Source organism: Myotis brandtii, unplaced genomic scaffold (genome assembly GCF_000412655.1).
Source record: "Myotis brandtii unplaced genomic scaffold, ASM41265v1 scaffold355, whole genome shotgun sequence".
Lineage (NCBI taxonomy): Eukaryota > Metazoa > Chordata > Mammalia > Chiroptera > Vespertilionidae > Myotis > Myotis brandtii.
In genome coordinates this window covers 871,689-891,672 of record NW_005363642.1, presented here as the reverse complement: position 1 = coordinate 891,672, position 19,984 = coordinate 871,689, and the positions used below count along the sequence as shown (strand labels likewise).

General features: G+C 50.9%; 2 long non-coding RNA genes across 4 annotated transcripts in view; both read right to left on the bottom strand.

The window, feature by feature from the left end:
* Positions 1-6,198: 6,198 nt before the first annotated feature.
* Positions 6,199-19,984, bottom strand: part of LOC106727053 — an 18,632-nt gene continuing 4,846 nt past the window's right edge. Inside the window, exons 2-10 of one of the 3 annotated variants that reach the window (XR_001363200.1) lie at positions 19,258-19,348; positions 18,721-18,872; positions 18,451-18,627; positions 17,352-17,514; positions 15,913-16,015; positions 13,888-13,975; positions 12,340-12,449; positions 11,200-11,201; positions 6,199-6,213 (exon numbers count right to left, since the gene is read on the bottom strand). This is a non-coding gene — a long non-coding RNA (uncharacterized LOC106727053). The remainder of the gene's footprint in view (positions 6,214-11,199; positions 11,202-12,339; positions 12,450-13,887; positions 13,976-15,912; positions 16,016-17,351; positions 17,515-18,450; positions 18,628-18,720; positions 18,873-19,257; positions 19,349-19,984) is intronic. The other 2 variants (XR_001363201.1, XR_001363202.1) reach the window with 2 other exon arrangements.
* LOC106727052 lies at positions 8,776-10,068 on the bottom strand. Its single transcript, XR_001363199.1, has 3 exons — positions 9,970-10,068; positions 9,127-9,226; positions 8,776-8,925 (listed from the first exon to the last, which is right to left on the bottom strand). It is a non-coding gene; the product is annotated as an uncharacterized LOC106727052 (long non-coding RNA).

Here is a 19,984-nt window from a genome sequence, read left to right as displayed (position 1 = left end):
CTATATATCTGTCTTTATGCCAGTGCCACACTGTTTTTATTACTTAGTTTTGTTAAAAGTTTTGAAATCAGGAAGTGTGATACCTCCAACTTCGTTCTTTTCAAGATTGTTCTGTTTGCGGACTCTTGAGATTCCATATGAATTTTAGGATGAATTTTTTTATTTCTGCAAAAAACACAATTGAGATTTTGGTAAGGATTGTATTAAATCTGTAGATCACTAAGTAGTATTGACACCTTAACGGTATTAAATCTTCCAACCCATGAGCATGGAATGTCTTTCCATTTATCTGTATCATCTTCAGTTTCTTATAGCAACATTTGTAGTTTTCAGTGTACAAGTCTTTTACCTCCTCAGTTAAGTTTATTCCTAAGTATTTTATTCTTTTTGCATTTTTTTCTTTTTTAATTTTTTTTTTTTTACAAACCCTTGTGTTGTGGGCTGACTTTCAATAGATCGCAGCGAAGGAGCTGCTCTACTACGTATAAAATCCTGACCCAGAAGCAGGTAGTCTCCATATTTTATTCTTTTTGATGCGACTGTAAACGGAATTGTCTCAATATTCTTTTTGGATTATTCATTGTTAGTGTATAGAAATGAACCTGATTTTTGTGTTGTATCCTGCAACTTTGCCAAATTTGCTTATTAAATAAGTTCTAACAGTTATTTTGTTTGTGTGTGGAATCTTTAGGGCAGTGATGGTGAACCTTTTGAGCTCGGCGTGTCAGCATTTTGAAAAACCCTAACTTAACTCTGGTGCCGTGTCACATATAGAAATTTTTTGATATTTGCAACCATAGTAAAACAAAGACTTATATTTTTGATATTTATTTTATATATTTAAATGCCATTTAACAAAGAAAAATCAACCAAAAAAATGAGTTCACGTGTCACCTGACACGCATGTCATAGGTTCGCCATCACTGCTTTAGGGCTTCCTACATATTTGACCATCTTGTCAGAAAACAGACATAACTTTGTCATTTTCTTTCCAATTTGTATGCATTTAATTCCTTTTCTTGTCCAATTGCCCTGACTAGGACTTCCAGTATTATATGAAATAGAAGTGACAAAAATCAGGCTTCCATGTCTTGATCCTGACCTTAGAGGAAAAGCGTTTCGTATTTTTCAATTGAATCTGATTTGTGGGCTTGTTATATATGGCCTTTATGATGTTGAGGTGGTTTCCTTCTATTCTTAGTTTATTGTATGGTTTTATTATGAGAGTGTTGAGTTTTGTTAAATGCTCTCCTTGCATCAATTGAGATGATCGTGTGGTTTTTGCCCTTCATTCTGTTAATGTGCTGTATCACATTAATTGATTTTCCTGTGGTGAATCATCCTTGCATTTCAGGAATAAATCCCACTAGGTTGTGGGATTTATAACCCTTTCAATGTTAGAAATCAATGTGCTCTTGAATCCTGCTTGCTAGTATTTTGTTGAGGATTTTTGCATCTGTATTCATTAGGGATGTTGTTCTGTAGTTTTCTAAAAGTATTTTTGTCTGATGTTTATCCTGTTGGTAGAGTGTTTTGTATTTTTGTTGGGCTTTGGTATGGGGTAATGCTGGCCTCATAAAATGGACTTGGAAGTGTTCCCTCTTGAGTTTGAAGAAAACTGGATTTAATTCATTCAGTGCTTTGTAGACTTCACTAGCAAAGCCATGTGGTCCTGAGCTTTCCTTTGTTGGGATGTTTGATTACCGATTCAATCTTCTTGCTAGTATAGGTGTGTTCAGATTTCTATTTCTTCATAATTCAGTCTTGGCAGGTTAGATGTTTCTAGGAATTTAGCCATTCTCATCTATGCTATGATGTTCAATTTGTTGTCATGTAGTTAGAGTACTCCCTTACAATCCCTTTAGTTTTGGTAAAAGTTGGTTGTAATGTCCCCTATTTCATTTTTTATTTTATTATATTTAAAATTGATTTTAGAGGAAGGGAGAGAAACACTGATTTGTTGTTCCACTTATTTATGCATCATTGGTTGCTGCTTGTATGTGCCCTGAGCGGGGATGGACCCCACAACCTTGGCGTATCGGGACAGTGCTCTAAACAACCGAGCTGCCCAGCAAAGGCTTCACTTCCTATTTTAGTTAGAGTCTCCTTTGGTTTTTTAAGTCAGTCTAGCCAATTGTGAATTTAATTGATTTTTTTTTTTTTTTTTTAAAGCACAACTCTTCATTGATTTTTCTCTCGTTTTCTATTCTCTATTTCATTTATCTCTAATTGTTATGATTCCCTCCCTTCTGCTCACTTTGGGTTTATTTTGTTCTTTTTTCTAGTGAAGTTAAGGTGGAGTTTTGAGATCTTGCTAGTTTTTTTTTAAAAATATATTTTATTGATTTTTACAGAGAGAAAGGGAGAGGGATAGAGAGTTAGAAACATCGATGAGAGAGAAACATCGATCAGCCGCCTCCTGCACACCTCCTACTGGGGATGTGCCCGCAACCAAGGTACATGCCCTTGACCGGAATCGAACCTGGGACCTTTCAGTCCGCAGGCCGAGGCTCTATTCACTGAGCCAAACCGGTTTGGCCTTGCTAGTTTTTTTAATGTAAGCATTTACAGGCATAAGTTTCCTTTTTAACACTGCTTTCTCTGCATCCCACAGTTTGGTTATGTATTTGTCGCAAGATATTTTCTAATTTATCTTGTGATTTCTTTGACCCATTGGTTATTTAAGTGTATGGTGTTTAATTTAGCACAACTTGTGATTTTTTTTTCAGTTTTTTCTCTGCTATTGATTTCTAGTATCTTTCCATTGTGATTGGAAAAGAGTTGTATGACTTCAATTTTTAAAAATGTATAAGACTTATTTTGTGGCCTACCCTTTGTTATATGCTCTTCGTGCACTTGAGAGAGATGTTTATCCTACTGTTGTTGGGCGGAATGTTCTGTATTTGTCTATTAGGTCTAATCGACCTATAGTGTTAAGTTCTCTATTTCCTCATTGACCTTCCTCCTGGGTGATCTATTATTGAAAGGGGCGATATTGAAGTCTTACTATTATTGTAGAGCTCTTTCTTCTCAACATTCTGTCAGTGTTGGTGCACATATGTTTATAATTATGTCTTCTTTGTAACAGTTCAATTGGAATAGAATTTTCTTAAATTCTACTTGTCTGACATGAATAGAGCCACTCTGCTCTTTTGGTTACTATTTGTAAGAACTGTCTTTCTCCATCCTTTCACTTTCAACCTCTGCATATCCTTAGATCTAAAGTGAGTCTCTTGTAAACAACATAAATTCAATTGTATTTTTCAGCCCCAGAATCTTACTTGGTTATTATAATTTCTACCTCTTTGTTGGTATTCTATTTGTTTACATGTTGTTTTCCTGTTTTGTTCCTTCAGCTAATTGAGCATATTTAAGACAGTTGTTTTAAAGTCCTTATTAGACCTGGTCGGTGTGCTCAGTGGTTAGAATGTTGGCCCATGCAATGACAGGTCGAGAGTTCGATTCCTGGTCAAGAGCACTTACCTGGGTTGCAGGTTCCATCCCTGGCCTGGTTAGGGCACATGTGGGAGGCAACCAGTCAATGTGTCTCTCTCACATGGATGTTTCTCTCTCTCCCCCTCCCTCCCATCCCTTCCACTCATCTAAAAATCAATGGAGCCCTAGTCATTTTGGCTCAGTGGATAGAGCATCAGCCTGCGGACTTAAGCATCTTGGGTTCGATTCCGGTCAAGGGTATGCACTCAGTTGCAGGCTCAATCCCTGGCCCTGAGCGGGAGGCAACCAATCAATGTGTCTCTCTCTCTGCCTCCCTTCCATTCTCTCTAAAAATCAATGGAAAAAATATCCTCTGGTGAGGGTTAATAAAAACAAATAAATAATTAAATAAAAATAAAGTCCCTGCTAAGTAAGTTAAGAGGCCTGTGTTTCTTGAGAGTTGGTTTCTGGAGATTTTTGTTCCTTTAAATGGGCTCATTTCTTTGTATGTCTTGTCATCGTTTGTTGAAACTGGGCATTTGAAAAGACCTAACTCTCCCAGTCTTTGTAGAGCGTCCTGTGCAAGCGAAGACCTTAACGGGACAGCCTGATGCAAGGCATTGGGTTCTTTCAAACATTTTTAGGGTGCATCTTCCCCGGGCCTGTGTTTGTGCTTTAATTCTACTTCCCTAACATACACAGCTGCTTTTAAATTTATTGATAGGGGAGAGAGAGAGAGAGAAGGAGAGAAAGGAGCGGAGGAGAGAAAGAGAGAGATTGAATTGTTATTTGTTCCACTTATTTACACATTCATTGGTTGATTCTTGTATGTGCCCTGACCGGGGGAGGAACCTATAACCTTAGTGTATCAGGACAACGTTCTAACCAACTGAGATGCCAGGCCAGGGCCACACAGCTGCTTTTAAATGTCCTGATTTCCCTAGGAGTCTCACTCCTGCTTCTTCTCAAGGGTTTCAATGTATTATATGCCTTTGTCCATAATTTTGCTCCCAGCCACCCGCAGGTTTGCAGACTCCTCTCATTGGCACCCACTTCCGCTTTCAGCAACCTCCAACCTCAGCAGTATCGGAGTCAGGAGAGACCGAAACCAGTCCCTCTGGCAGCCCCCAGACAAGCCAGAATATTGCAGGCAAGTTCCACTCTTCCCCTTTTATACTGAGGGAAGAGCCAGGAATTAGGTGGCTTCCTTGAAACTGCAGAAGGCAAGCCAGAACGCCACGAGGTTTCCTGCCAGTCTGAATGCGGCTTTTTCTTGGCTAGGCACTCGGTTGGTGCTGCTGCTCAGCTGATTTGTAGAGTTCCCACTACTCTGGTCCATGTGCTGTTATGTACTCGGTGTTTCCATGGAGGAGTGAGGGCCTGTAGCTGCCTAGCCTGCCCTCTCGCTGATGTCACTCTCCTGTCTTCCCTGGATGTCGACCTATCCGACTTTTTCTGTATCCTGTCTGGAGTAATTGGATATCCCCCCAGAAGGGTGGTTCTGAATTATCTGGTCTAAGTCACTACCAGGGACCTCAGCTGGTCATGATGCTTTGTTCGTTTTTGTTTCAACACTTTGTTGAATTTTGCTTCCTACTATGTTTGTAACTTATATGTTCAACATCAGTGTGTTGAACATCTGCATCACGTATGCAGCTGGGCTTCTAATTTTCCTCTCTTGTACTGACCTTATGAGGTTTTGTACCCTAAGATAGAATTACGTAACTGCATTAAAATGAGCTGGGAAGAGTTAGGTTTCGCTTTCCTATTCTGGGACAGTTGTGGTAAATTATTACAACTTGCCTATAAAACATTCTGGGCCTGGTGTTTTTATTATGAAACACTTACAGTACAGAGAGGTCCTGGGCATTTTTCGTCTAGTTTCCCCCAATGGTTACATCTTCCATAATTATAGCAAAACCCAGAAATGGACATTGGTAGAATGTGAGTGTATATGTAGTTCCGACATTTTGTCACACATGTAGATTCATGTAACCACCGCCACCATCAACATACAGAACTTCCCATCATCACAAACTTCTTGTGCTCCTCCACTATATCACCACCACTCCCCACCCCATCTGTCACCCCAGCAGCCACTAATTTGTTTAAAGAATATTCTATAGATAGAATCACACAGCATGTGACTTTCTGAGTTTGGCTCTTTTCACTCAGTGTAATGCCCTTGAAATCCATCCAAGTTGTTGCGTGTATCTAGATTTTGTATCTTTTTGTTGTTGTTAATATCACCTGAGGATATTTTTCCATTGATTTCTTTTTTTTAGAGAGAGGGAAAGACAGAGAGAAACACATCAATTGGTTGCCTACTGCATGCGCCCTGATTATGGCCCAGGCCGGGGAGGAGCCTGCAACCAAGGTACGTGCCCTTGACCAGAATCAAACCCGGGACCCTTTGGTCCACAGGCCGACACTCTACCCACTGAGCCAAACCAGTTAGGGTGAGTTTGTATCCTTTTTATTGCTGAATATTCCATGGTATGGATGTACCAAAATTTGTCTAACGATGCACTGGGTGTAGGCTATTGGGGTTGTTTCAAGTTTTGAGCTATTACAAACAATAGTGCTAGAAATAATCATGAACAGGTTTTTGGGAGAATGTTGGAGTTTCTCTGGGATAAATGTCCAGGAGTTCAGTTGCTGAACCCCTAGGGTAGGTGTAGGTTGAGCTTTTAAAGAAACTGCTACATGATTGTCCAGAATGACCGCACCATTTTACATGCCCACCAGCCATGCCTGTGAGGTCCAGGTCTCTGCATTCTTGCATTTGGTATTGTTACTGTTTTTTGTTTTAACTGTCCTAACAGGTGGTTAGTGTTATCTCACTTTCCTAGGGGCTGGTACGGGGAACATTTCTTCATGTGCTCATCTGGCATCCATACGTCCTTTTGGGTGAAACATCTCCATGTTTTTTGCCCATTTTCTATTTAGATTGTTTTTGGTGTGTGGTTTTTGTTTTTTTTACTGTTATTTAATTTATATATTCTAGATATCGGTCCTTTGTCAGATATGTGGTTTGCAAATATTTTCTCTCAGTATATACTTTCTATCCTTTCAATAGTGTCTTTCACGGAGCAAAAAAATTCTAGTAATTTCACTAAGCTGCATCTGTGGTCTTTCAGAGCTACATTTGAACCTATAGATTCAGGTGACTTAATAGCTTTGATATTCTTTCTCAAATCAATTTGGGCAGATTGTATCTTTTTAGGAAATAATTTAATCCAGATTTTGAAATTTATCAGCAATGTGGGATCTATAGTTTTGACTCCTTGCTCATTTCTAGTATTGTCTTATTTTTTTTTATCTTGATCTGTTCTGTTGTTTCTTCCTATTTCATTAATTTCTCTTTGATTTCCTTCCTCCTGCTTTCTTGGTGTACAGCAGGGATCCGCCAGCTTTTTCTGTAAAAGACCAAACAGTAAATATTTTAGGCTCTGCAGCCGGATCGTCTCTGTCACAAACACCGTTCTGCCGTCGTTGCACAGAAGTAGCCAGACAGCGTGTGAATGAATGTGCAAGGTCGAGTTCGTTCAGTGAGAGCCCACTAGTAGTAAAACATTTTCAGATAGTTCAGTGCTGAGCACTTACTTACTCTTTAATCTTTATATATATATTTTATTTTTTACAGAGAGGAAAGGAGAGGGATAGAGAGTTAGAAACATCGATCAGCTGCCTCCTGCACACCTCCCACTGGGGATGTGCCCGCAACCAAGGTACATGCCCTTGACCGGAATCGAACCTGGGACCCTTCAGGCCGACGCTCTATCCACTGAGCTAAACCAGGTAGGGCTACTCTTTAATCTTAAATAAGAGTTGAACTGGGCATAAGATCGGACTTGACAATTATTTTCTTCTAATGCTTTAAAGATTTATTCCAGTCTTCTGTCACTACTGTTGGGAGATAGGTTATCTACTCATTTCTTGAAAGATTACCTCTTAGGACCGTTGGTTTTCTTGCAGTTCCAGCCTGCGTGTCTGGTATGGGTTTATTTATACTATTTTGGAGACCATGTGCTTCCTGAATCTGAGGAGTCACGTCTCTCAAACCTTTCTCATTCTGGACTTTCTGTTGGACCCTCTCATTGCACCCTCCCTCTTTCATAATTTTCTCTTCTGCTGTTGAATCTATCAGGTTTTAAATATCAGTGGAGCCCAGCCAGTGTGGCTCAGTGGTTGAGTGTCGACCTATGAACCAGGAGGTCATAGGCACATGCCTGGGTTGTGGGCTTGATCCCCAATAGGGGGCATGCAGGAGGCAGCTGATCATTGATGTTTCTATCTCTCCCTTCCTCTTCATCTGAAATCAATAAAAATTTATTTAAATAAATGTCAATGGAATGCATTTTGGAATTATGCTTGTCATTTTAAAATTTATTCTTTTATGTCTTTAACAATCTTGAAGCCTAGTGACTGAAGTCTTTGGGGAAAGATTTTCTCTTTAACCAAAGTCTCATCTCAACTAGGCCCCAACTCTTGGACCTCTGTGTTTGTGCATTGTTCTCGTCTAACAGGAATTCTGCTGTCGGTTTAACTGGAACCCTGCATTCTCTGTAACTGATCACCTTGACACCTGATAGGGTCCTCACCAGGCGAGGTGAGATCATTCTGACCTGCAAGAATCCTGTCGGTTCTGTTTAGCCAGAATCTCACTGACCCCTGCCTTGTTCCTTGGCTTAAATTCCCACTTCTCCTTGTTGTTTTGGGGGTAGAGCCTTAGTGCTCCCTTGAATCTATCATGAGTGACCCCTGCCTTACCGTGTTTTTACATGTGTCACGAATAATTTAACAGGAATCTCGTGTCGTTCGTTGTCTGCTGAGGTCGCTGACTTCCACCTCTGTGCATTGGGAAGTCACTCATTCGAATCATACACAAACGGGTTGCAGGTGTGCCCAGGGGTTTGCAGACATGGTAGGGAATGTATATTCAAACCCCTGGATGGCGGGAATGTGGCTATACATTTTCAGAAAGCGACTTTATAGCTGCCTGACCTCCCTTGGCAGAGCTAGGAGAAAGGCACTGGTTTCCCTCTGGGATGGAAGGTGGGGTCAGAGGGCTTGCTGGCCAGGGGCAGCTTACCTCGTGTGGAAGGAGACCCAGGGGCACAAAGTCACGGGCAAACAGGTGGATGTAGGCGGCCTCCAGGTTTCAGGCAGGTTGGCTTTCCTGGGAGCCACAGGTGTCCTGGATGGTGTGGGGTCACCTGGAACCCAGAACCCATGGTCATTGTCCTTGCCAACCACACTCCTGGGAGGAGCTCAGAGGATGGGCACAGATTAGGTTGGGGCAAGGGCCTTTTTTTTGCCCCATGGTCCACCTGCCTTGTGGCCTCTGTAGGGTCCAGGCCCAGCCTCGCACTCCCCACCGGAAGCACTTCCCCAGGCTGAGTGGGGGTCCTGGGAGAAGGCCGGCAGGCGGACTCTGTCCCCGGCACGCCTGCTGAGTCTTCTCCATGCCCTGCAGTCGCCACCTACCTGATGGGACAAATGCAGGACTCTGGCCTCCTGCCTGGACCTCTTTTCTCTTGGGCAGCTCAGCCTCCATAGGGATCTACCACCCCTTCAGCCTGAGTTCTCTGAAGAGAGCATGCAGGCCTGGGAACCTCAGCACGAGGGCCTCCTGCAGCCCTAGTGACACGCAGGCCTGAGGGAGGAAGGGCTGGCCCACTGGCTCACCTGCCAGGTGAGGGTGATCTCCAGGCTGCTGGCCACTGTGCATCTGGCACCATCAGCTCATCGCCAGCCTCGTTGTCACCCAGAAGGCCGGCCGAAATGCCTGTGGGGACAGGAGAGGGCAGGACATGTCCTCCTCCTACATGCACAGCTGGCCAGGCTTTGAGGGGGCAGCTGAAACCCACCCCTCCATGCCTGACCCTATCATACTGGCCCCAAACCTTCATCAGAGGGAGAGAAGAGGGACCGAGGAAAGGGTGTGACCTCTCAGGTCACCATTCCCATCCTGTGTGGCCAGGATGCAGTTCTTGAAGTCGTTCCTGGGCCAAGGGAGCTGTTCTGGGCCTGCCTGCCCTGATCAGGGGGAGCGTGCAAGGCAGGGCTCAAATCCTGGCCCACTGCTCCTGGCTGTGGATGTGGGCCAGTCACTTAACCCTGGTCGGGTCCCCTGTACCGCGGGATGACACTGGACACTGGGAAGATTGCATGAGGAGAGCGTGTGCGTTACAGCCCCAGAAACAGGGCCAGTCATCAGTGAGCGATGGCACCCTGGTCGGGTCCCCTGTACCGCGGGATGACACTGGGAAGATTGCATGAGGAGAGCATGTGCGTTACAGCCCCAGAAACAGGGCCAGCCACCAGTGAGCGATGGTCTTTGACCTTCTTCCAGTTCTGAGCCATTCAGGCTGTTCTCCAGCTCCCCCCTCTCCCCCCCCAGGTTGTGAGCCCCCAAGGAGCAGCCTTGGCCTAAGAGAGGACCTGGGCCTCCTGCTCACAACCATGCGAAGGCACAGCGGTGCTCACTGGAAGCTGACCGTGGCCTAGGGGAGGCCGGCCCGGACCTACCATGGAGCCAGAGGCCAGCTCGATGGCACAGGTGACAGAGGCGCCGTGGTCAGCTCGATCCTGGGGATGGCCCTCCTCGCCTGGACACGAGGCAGATCCAGGCCCTCAGCTCTCCGCAGGCAGGTCGTGGGCCAGGCAGGGCTGAGCGGGACAGGTGACTGGTCCTTGGGGCACCAGGCAGGAAGGGTATGGGCCGCCTGCCCCCGTGGCGGCCAGCTCTCCCCCGTGCTCACCTTCAGGCTGGGGTAGAGGCGGTGTGGCCCAGCTCAGCATTGGTGAGAAAGTGTCACAAGCAAAGTCCTTGGCCAACAGCAGGCTGCCGCAGAGGTCAGCAGGCCTGGCCCGGCCACACACCAAGGTCTGAGGAGAGGCCCAAAGGCAGGGTGAGAAGGGCCAGCTCTGCCTATTGCGTGGAGTCCCAAACCCACAGGGACCCACAGGGCACCCCAGAGTGTCCAGCCTGCTCTGTGGCCCATGTCCTCCGGGGCAGCCCAGGTCGGGAGATGTGATCTGTCCCCGGCCCAGCAGCCAGTTCCCCAGGAGCCTCAGCTTCAAGATGACTTGACCTCTAGGGGTGTGTTCACAGTTTACAGCCAAGTCAGCAATAAAAAGGAAAGAAGGACGAATACATGCGTGAACGTGGAAACTTTCTACTAGGTGAAAAGCCATCACAAAAGGTCAGATGTTCTGTGATTCTGTTTACACGGTGTCCAGAACAGGCAAATCCTTAGAGACAGAGTAGACTGGGATAGCTGAGGGTTGGAGGGTGATGGAAATGTTCTAGAACTAACTGTGGTGAGGGGCGCACACCGCTGTGAATGTGCTCAAAGCCACGGAACTGGACACTTTAAATGAGTGAACTGTGTGGTGTATGAAGCTACTGAAAAAAGAAACATATTTTTAAAAAAAGATTTCGGCCAACGTTCCATCCAACACAAGGGAGGTGCCACATGGGCCGGGCTCTGCCTCTGCATGGTGGGCAGAAGATGGCCCAAGAAGGGGACAGTTCTGGCCCATCTGGCCAGGGCAGCCTCAAGGGGTGGACTACAAGCCCTGTGTCAGCTGGTGGAGCTGAAGGTCAAGACCAGGCCATTCCTCCATCAGCAGCTGCCTAGCAATGAAAGGACCCCCTGACTCCGGGAGGGCTACCACGTGCCCTCGGTTGTGTTCCCACTTGTGTGATTACAACCCCACCCTGGCACACCAGCCTGGACCCCGCCCTGGGTGCACTCCTGCCTGCCCAGACCCTCCCAGCGCCAAGGAATTGGGCTCAGGAACAGCCCACGCTCGTGCCCCACAGGAGTGAGCCCGGGCCACACTCTGGCATGAGCCGGGCCTGCAGCCCCTGACTGTCTGAGAGGCTGGACTCGATTAGCCACTTCCGGCACAGTCCCCTGGGAGGGCGCTGGCCTGGAGCCCTGAGCTGCTCGCCCGTGCTGGGCTCCTGGCCCAGGCTTTTATATGCTGGACAAAGCCTGGATCTGTAGTCCAGCCTTAGTCCTAGTGACCTTGGGCAGTTGAGTCACCTTGGGGCTCAGCCTGGGACAGATGCGCCCAGCACTGCAATGCTAGGGCTTACTATGGCGCCCAGGAGTGGGCCCGCTCTCTTCTTTCCCCTGGAGGTCCTGCTGCCACATTCCAAAGGGCACAGGGGCTCCCAGGGAGGGGGGTGCAGGACTCACATTCAGAGGGGCTCTCTACCCCTCTCCCTCCTCCCACTTGCTCTAAAAATCAATGGGAAAAAATACCCTCGCGTGAGGATTAACAAAGACTACAAACCTGACACTCAGGCCCTTTCCTAGGAAGGTTTGCCAGCGGCTGGTGTGGACGCCTGGTTACTGACATAGTGACCCGCTGCCTAGGAAACGGCCACATGAGGCCAGGGTCTGTCTCTTTCCCGCTGTAGCTACAGCGCCTGAAACCGCGGCTGCTCAGAGGAAGTGCTCATAGAATGTCTAGGACTGAGGGAGCCCCAGTGGCCTCATCTGTAAGGTGGGGACTAAACACGCCTGCCTGGCAGGCAGCGTTGTCATGAGAGCGAGGGTGTTTGAGCATAGCCTGTTGGGGGCAGGAACACAGGGAACACAGCCCGTTACCTGGTGAGAAGCTGCACGGGCCCAGCAAGGGCCTGCGGAGTATCAGCACCTCTGAGGAGGGGCGTCAGCCCAAGAGGCATCTGGTGGGCGGCCTGGGGAGGGAGGGGGCAGTGAGAGACGCCAGGGCCATCCCCGCCTGGCACAGCCACGTGCCACCCCTTCACCCACCTCACCAAATACAGGGTGTCCTTTCCTTGTGACAGGTCATAGCTCTGAGTATCTAGGGACTCACTGAACCCAGCGGGGAGGGGGACTCTGGGCACAGAGACATAACAGACACCCAGGCTGGCCGCCGCCGCACAGCCTCCTTGCTCGCTCTGGCTGCACCTCGTCCAGGGGCTGCAGTGTCACCTCCAATAGACATCCTTCAGCGTGGCCTGGGCCCTGCAATAGGCAGCCAGTGCCACCGTGAGGCCTCCGGGGCCTGGTGGCAGGCAGGATGCCACTGCCCACCACCCAGACCCAGGCGGGAAAGCCAGTCCCCTGATGACCCGGCCTCCAGGAAATAGGGCCTGTTACCTGGAATAGGTGGGGGCTCTAGAGACTGCAGGAGATTGTCGGCATGGTGGGCCCGAGATTCCCCCCTGAGGGCCGTTCACAAGGTCGGCCCTTGGCTGGCATCGGGGAGCCGGGGTTGGCAAGAGGGCAGTGAGGCCCACTGCGCCCAAACTGTGCACACATGTGGTTTATGCTGAGCACCCCGTTCCTTCTGCGAGTCTGGTGCGTGCCAGGCAGAGGCTGTCCTGGTGACCAGGCCCCTGTAAAAGCCTGAGAACAGGGTCCCTGGAGAGCCCCCCGGCAGACAGGGTCTGGCAGGTGGTGTCCCAATTCAAGGCTGGGGGGACTGAGGGCGTCCCCTGCGCCCGCTGGACTGCTTACTGGGCCTGGTCTCTTGGCCTTTGGGCCCTGCACTGTCCACCTTGTTGGTCTTTTCCTGTGTCCTTTCCCTGTGACAGGTCATAGCTCTGAGTATCTAGGGGACTCACTGAACCCAGCGGGGAGGGGGGACTCTGGCACAGAGACATAAGCCGGTGAGAGAACGTTTCACAGCCGGTCAGAGGGACGCCGGCAGGGTGTGGGCAGCTCCCCGCTGGGCCAGCTGTCAGCGCCGCTGCTGGACTGTGGAGAGGACAGAGGCTCCGGCAGCTCCAGGGCGCTCGGGGCAGTGGCGTCTAGTGAGCCGCTCAGGAGCCTTAGCCACCGGCACAACCACACCGGTGCTTATCGCAGGCCTGGAAATGGGCCCTGGAACCCTACGACAGCGGGCGCGAGAGAAGTAAAGCTGTGCGCCCAGCAAAGTCAGGCGGGGACTGAGGAAACCTGGGCAGCTGTCCCAAAAGAAAGGAGGCAGCGGGAATGAGATGTTAGCTACAAGAATGGAGACAGCACACCCACGGAGTGTGAAGGCCGTAGGTCCCTGAGGATAAGGCAGGAGGGTCTAAAAGAAGTTAGGTTGCAGGCTCACCCGAAAGCAGGAGGCCTTTTTGATTGAAAGAGTGCCCCAGGCCAAGTGTGAGGGCCTGGGCGTGGGGGCCCAGGAGTGTGTGTGGATTTGGGTGCAGGGTCGTGCCTGTCTGGTCTGGCTCTGGCCCCACATCTTGGCCACTTGCCTGGACAGCCTCCGGCCCCACCTGAGACAGCTGTCCAGGGTGCCTGCTGCTACACCTGGGTAGGGAAATTGAGGCAGGAGCAAGTTAAGGTTTGGGGCACCGAAGACCCTCATGCCTGTGAGCAGGGGGCACAGGATGGGCCAGAGGGGCATCCCCACACAGACTTCCCATTCTTGAAGTGCACCCCTGACACCCCAACACAGTATACCCACCAGGCACTGGAATCTTCTCACATAGGCACCCACACCTCGGATCCTCTCCTCCAGCTGGGCTTGTACCTGGAACCCAACAGCTACAACCCTGGACGGCAGACAGAGGGACAGGCTGAGCGGGGGGTGTCCAGGGGAGCCTCTCGGAATGGGATGGACAGAAGGCTCTCGGTGCCGCAAGGGCGGAGGACACGTTGCCAGGCTACGGGCTGGTGGCTTCTGGTTTTCTTGGCGCTGCTGGACCCGGCTTCAGGGCTCCTTGTGCTGTGGCCTCTGCCCCAGGGGGACAGCCACACTCCCCCATCCCGGCTCTCTCACCTCCATGAGGCCCAGTAGGGTCCCCCCCTCACTGTGCCACTGCCACCAGGAGCTGGAAGAGGCCAGGAGGACTCCCCTGAGCCTCAGAGGCAACATGGCCCGCTGACACCTGATGTCAGACTTCTGGCCTCCAGAACTGAGAGAAGAAATGCTGTTGTGTTGAGCTGCCAAGTTGGGTGCTTTGTGAAGCAGCCCTTGAACCTCATTCAGGGTGCGTACTAACACGCAGCTTCCCAAGGCCCCTCTCCCCGAGATTTCTAAGTGGGCAGGGGGGTGGAGCCCAGGAATCCTTAGGAAAATTTACAGGTGGGCGTCTGCGGATTACATTCCAGTCTCTGTCCCGATGCCTCCTGTGTCCCAGCTGTGCCGAGTTGCCTTCACCAAATGGTGAGGGCACGCTGGCTGGCTGCTGTGCAGCCCAGGTGAGTTCCCGACCTCCAGGATCGGTCCATTCTCTGCACAGGGGCCACTGGGTGGCATGAGGGCCAAATAGGACTGGGAAGGGCCTCTGTTCACCCCACAAACCCCAAAATGGGGGGAGAGGGGAGCAGTGAGCAAGTAAGAAGGGTTCACTCCCAGGCCTCCGATTCCAGGGAGGCAGGCCACAGAGCACCAGGATTACAGATGCCGGAGTGGCTGGGGCCTGGCTGGAAAGTGAAAAACTAAGGGTCAGCCCTGGACAGCCTCAGCTACTGGACTCGGAAATGGGCTGGAGAGCTCCGGATGCTAGCAGGAACCACCCATCTCATGAGCACCTACTGTGCGCACTGTGCGGATGTCACTTTTTCCTCCTAACAACTCTGAGAAGGAGGTGGGATTTGCTCCCATTTGACAGAGAAGAAGACTGAGACTTGGAGAAGGAAAGTCACAAGGTCAGGGTCACCCAGCCAGGGAGACAAGAGGCCAGCAGACATCAATGGAGCCCCTATTGCATGCTTGTGCTGTGCGGGCCGAGGGAAGGGTGCCCAGAACCCCACCAACCACCCTATGAAATAATCTGTCCCCCACTTACAGCTGAGGAAACAGGGCTCAGGGAGGTCCCTTCCCAAGATCACTTGGCCAGGTCGGGGTGGGGCAGGCGTCAAGTCCACCTCTGCCCCTTCTACGTCCCTGGGCTGCTGGGAATCAGGAAGGGGATGAGAAGGCTGGGCCAATTAAAGTTAATAGTAGCTAATACTTACCAGCTATTATCAGTGGCCGCTTTGTATCAGGCACTATTCTAAACAGTCTACACAAATTAACATATTTAATCCTTGCAGCATTAATTCATGGGAAGTGGGGTAGGCACAGTTATCACCCACTTTACAGGTGAGGAAACTGAGAGACAGGTTAAGCAAGTTGCCAACTGGGAAGAGGCTAGCTTGGGATTCAATGCCAGGCAGTGTAGCTGCCTCTTAGTTCTAGGACTGGGTGTCAGGGCAGGGCAGGAGCTGCTTGTTCTTAGGACTGCAGTGAAGAGACCCCCATAAGAGGAGAGCAGAATTTTTCCTCCTAACAACTCTGAGAAGGAGGTGGGATTTGCTCCCATTTGACAGAGAAGAAGACAGACTTGGAGAAGGAAAGTCACAAGGTCAGGGTCACCCAGCCAGGGAGACAAGAGGCCAGCAGACATCAATGGAGCCCCTATTGCATGCTTGTGCTGTGCGGGCCGAGGGAAGGGTGCCCAGAACCCCACCAACCACCCTATGAAATAATCTGTCCCCCACTTACAGCTGAGGAAACAGGGCTCAGGGAGGTCCCTTCCCAAGATCACTTGGCCAGGTCGGGGTGGGGCAGGCGTCAAGTCCACCTCTGCCCCTTCTACGTCCCTGGGCTGCTGGGAATCAGGAAGGGGATGAGAAGGCTGGGCCAATTAAAGTTAATAGTAGCTAATACTTACCAGCTATTATCAGTGGCCACTTTGTATCAGGCACTATTCTAAACAGTCTACACAAATTAACATATTTAATCCTTGCAGCACTAATTCATGGGAAGTAATCATCACCCACTTTACAGGTGAGGAAACTGAGAGACAGAGGTTAAGCAAGTTGCCAACTGGGAAGAGGCTAGCTTGGGATTCAATGCCAGGCAGTGTAGCTGCCTCTTAGTTCTAGGACTGGGTGTCAGGGCAGGGCAGGAGCTGCTTGTTCTTAGGACTGCAGTGAAGAGACCCCCATAAGAGGAGAGCAGAAGCCAGAAATCCCACCATTAGAGCCCTAGACAGCAAGGTTCTGCAGTTAAGCTCTGGTCCCCACCAGGGTACTGGCCTACAGTTCCAATAATAGCCACTAGATGGCACAGATGCCCAGGCAGTGGTGGGCCCACTGGCCAGAGGGAAACCAAGGTGGGTCAGTGAATCTTCCCAAGGAGTAGGCAGCCCCAACCCAGCTACCCACCTCCAGCTCCCTGGAGAAGTCGGGTGTCCGCGGCCTGCTGTGGCTGCGGAGGGTCAGACCCAGGTGCAGGCTGGGTCCAGGTCCGGAGCGAGGTCCAGCTGCAGTGGGAAGGCAGCAGGTGCCCATCCTGACCCAGGGTGTGCTCCCGGGAGACCAAGAGGGCCTGAGATGAGACAGTGCATGTCAGTGGTCAGGGAGCTGCAGGTGCACAGCTTCCTTTCCCCACCATGCCCTGGTCCAGGCCACCAGGGCTGTCGCAATAGCCTATCGGGCCTCCCATCCTCTGCTCCTGCCCCCGCCCATAGCCCCTGCTCCACTTAGCAGCCAGAATGACCTTTAAAAAATTCAAATCAGCTATCACCCCCCTGCTCAAGGTCTTCTGCCTTCCCATTGTCCTTAAGGGAGAAACTGGTCTCATTGGCATAGCCTGGGGGTCTGTGTTATCCTCACCTAACCTCACCTCCTTACACACTCTGTATGGGCCACACTGTGTTCCTCAAACACTCTAAGCATGCTTCTACCACAGGGCCTTTGCACAGACTGTTTCTTCTGCAGAGCTTGCACTTGTCAGAGGCCCGCTGCATCCCATCACCCTCCCCGCTTTGTCCTTCCACAGCATTCACCATGCCTGACTACATATCATGCGTCTTGTTTATCTTCCTCCACCCACTGGAATGTGAGCTCCAGGAGAGCAGGCACTGTCTGTCCCTGTCACCATTCTTGTCTGTCAGTGAATCTTCCCAAGGAGTAGGCAGCCCCAACCCAGCTACCCACCTCCAGCTCCCTGGAGAAGTCGGGTGTCCGCGGCCTGCTGTGGCTGCGGAGGGTCAGACCCAGGTGCAGGCTGGGTCCAGGTCTGGAGCGAGGTCCAGCTGCAGTGGGAAGGCAGCAGGCGCCCATCCTGACCCAGGGTGTGCTCCCGGGAGACCGAGAGGGCCTGAGATGAGACAGTGCATGTCAGTGGTCAGGGAGCTGCAGGTGCACAGCTTCCTCTCCCCACCATGCCCTGGTCCAGGCCACCAGGGCTGTTGCAATAGCCTATCGGGCCTCCCATCCTCTGCTTCTGCCCCCGCCCATAGCCCCTGCTCCACTTGGCAGCCAGAATGACCTTTAAAAAATTCAAATCAGCTATCACCCCCCTGCTCAAGGTCTTCTGCGTCTTCTGCCTTCCCATTGTGCTTAAGGAAGAAACTGGTCTCATTGGCATAGCCTGGGGGTCTGCGTTATCCTCCTAACCTCACCTCCTTACACACTCTGTATGGGCCACGCTGTGTTCCTCAAACACTCTAAGCATGCTTCTACCACAGGGCCTTTGCACAGACTGTTTCTTCTGCAGAGCTTGCACTTGTCAGAGGCCCGCTGCATCCCATCACCCTCCCCGCTTTGTCCTTCCACAGCATTCACCATGCCTGACTACATATCATGCATCTTGTTTATCTTCCTCCACCCACTGGAATGTGAGCTTCAGGAGAGCAGGCACTGTCTGTCCCTGTCACCATCCTTGTCCCTCTACCTAGAACAGGGCCTGGCACAAGTAAAACCCAAAAATGTTTTCTGAATGAGTGTATAAATAGATCAGAGGTTGGCAAACCATGGTTCATGGGCCAAATCCGGCTCATTGCTTGTTCTTATAAATAAACTTTTGCTGGACAGTGGCCACACTCATTCATTTACACTTCATCTGTGGTGGCTTTCATGACGCAATGGAAGACTGTGTGGTCTGCAAAGCCGAAAATATTTACTCTCAGACCCTTTACAGAGTTTGTGACCCCTGGGGTGGATGGTGGATGGACAGATGGACGGAAGGAGGGAGCAATCAACCAGCTACTAAGCCCAGAGGAAATGTTGGGGGAACGGGGTTCCCACGCCTCACCTCTACTGTGATGACAGCAGCATTCGTCTGTGTGTAATGCTCTTCCTGTGTCACCTCCCTCAAGCCCACAGTCACCCTGTGTGCCGGAGCCTGCTGCTGCTTCCATTCCCCAGATTACACACGGGGCGTTCGGAGAGGAGGTGTGCCCATGCTCGCCCAGCTGGCAAGTGGCAGAACCTGATGTGGGCATCTAGCTCTCACTTATGTCCTCCTCTCTCCTCACCTCACTCCCCACATGGGTCCCTGGGCCCTTCCCCAGGACAGACTCACCCTGGGCAGGTCGCAGAACCCCAGGCGTAGGCAGTGGCCAGCCGGTGGGCCTAGTCCGTTTCCACTTTCCTGGGAGCTCTGCCAGTGCGGGCTGCAGGATGTGCTCCGGCGTGACCTCCGTGTGGATCTTGTCGGCCTTGGACGTCGATGCCCTGGAACATGAGAGCACCATGGGGCGGGGGCTCCTCCCATAAGAGGATTGGATGCCCACAGCCATGAGAGGAGAACGGGTGCCAGAAATCTCACCCTAGAGCCCTGGCCAGCATCGCAGCCATTTGTACTATGAGCAGGACTTCTGTTGGGAGCACTGAAGGGGCGGGGCCTAAGGGTCACAGGAGACCCAGAAGGAGCGAGGGGGCCTTCAGGGCTGGCTGTCCCCATTTCTCCACGGCCCAGTGCTTGCCCCAGGCTCTGCAGACCAGCGCTCAGCCCTGTGATACAGTGATGTGGGGGGTCCCAGACCCGGACCCCTCTGGAAACCTGAGGGAGCTCCCCACCTCCCCCACTCCGGAAGCCCACTGGTCCCTGGCTCCTCACCCATCTGTTCTTGAGCACCTGCATCTTGATGGGCAACCTGCTCTCCTCTCCCGGAGCTCCTGCTACATGCCAGCCCGGGAGCTGTACCCGTCTGCAGATGAGAAAACCAAGGCTTACAGCCAAGGAATGAGCTGCCTGGAGTCCCACAGCACAGCGAGCATCCAGGACCATATGGGTACAGAGCCGGGTGCTTGCTGCAGTGGGTGGGGCCTCACTGTGGGTCACCTGCCTGGGACCCGGCCCCCTAGGCCTCACTTCAAGGGTCAGGTTCTGCTGCACCGGGCATTGGTCCCAGGGTGAGAGCGAGGAGGGTGGGGAAGCCGAGGCCCCTGCCCCCTGTAGGGGACGAAGCAGGGGAGTAGAGAGACTCCTCCCTTCCTGCCCATGTTTGCAGGAGCTCAGCCAGGTCCAGACCAAGGAGGCTGTAAGTGTTTAAATGGGAAACGCCTCATTCTCAACATCCAGACTATCATTTCCAAAGACAGAATGAAATCTGAGCCCCTCGCAGGAGCCCCCGGGGCTGCTATGGACGGAACTGTATCCCCCCAAATTCATATGTTGAAGCCCTAATCCCAACGTGACGGTATTGGGAGGTGGGGGACTGAGAGGATTAGGGTTGGCTGGGGCCATGAAGGGGTCGTGGGTTCGATTCCTGATCATGTTCAATTACCTCGGTTGCAGGTGTGCAGGAGGCAACCAGTCAATATGTCTCACATCTCTCTCCTCT